The sequence below is a fragment of the Oratosquilla oratoria genome, chromosome 22, assembly GCF_046742065.1.
Source record: "Oratosquilla oratoria isolate Oo_2021 chromosome 22, ASM4674206v1, whole genome shotgun sequence".
Lineage (NCBI taxonomy): Eukaryota > Metazoa > Arthropoda > Malacostraca > Stomatopoda > Squillidae > Oratosquilla > Oratosquilla oratoria.
The window spans coordinates 47,821,300-47,821,923 of record NC_134798.1 but is presented as its reverse complement, the minus strand read 5'-3'; positions in this window follow the sequence as shown (position 1 = coordinate 47,821,923).

The window sequence follows — 624 nt, the reverse complement described above, 5'->3', positions numbered from 1 at the left end:
CTCAAACGATGTAGGGACCAACTGGTGTATAACAACCCTTGAGTTGATTGTGTGTTCACCAGAAGAAGAGAAAGTGCAAAAATATTAGGAAATAACAAATGTGATACCAATTTGTAAAAGGGAGAACAAGGAGAAAGTTTTAATTTTTAGAACGGTATCTTTCACAAACTCGCTGGCCGAGCGGGTTAGGGCGTCGATACTTGCTGCGAAGGTCGAAGGAATGGCGGTTTGAACCCTACCATCGGCGAAATTGGACCAAGGGGATGGTTAATCAAATCCCACCGTACAAAGTCCTCTGTGAGGGTCACCGTCCTAGCCTCCCAATAGGGGGGAGTTTGCGACGTTAAACCATATCTTTTACAAACGCCATGTGTGAAAGAATTTTGAGAGATAGATGGACGAAGTATTTCGAAGGAAAAACAAAAATCCTGATGGATAACCAATTCAGGTTTCAGGAAAGGGAGACCGTGTGTTTCCAATTTGTTGAATTTTTATTCAAGAGTGATTGACATGTTGTTAGAGAGAGATGAATGGGTCGACTGTGTGTATTTGGACCTGCAGAAACCCTTTGATAAGGTATTTCACAAAAGACTAATGTGAAGTTTAGAACATGATGAAAAGAGT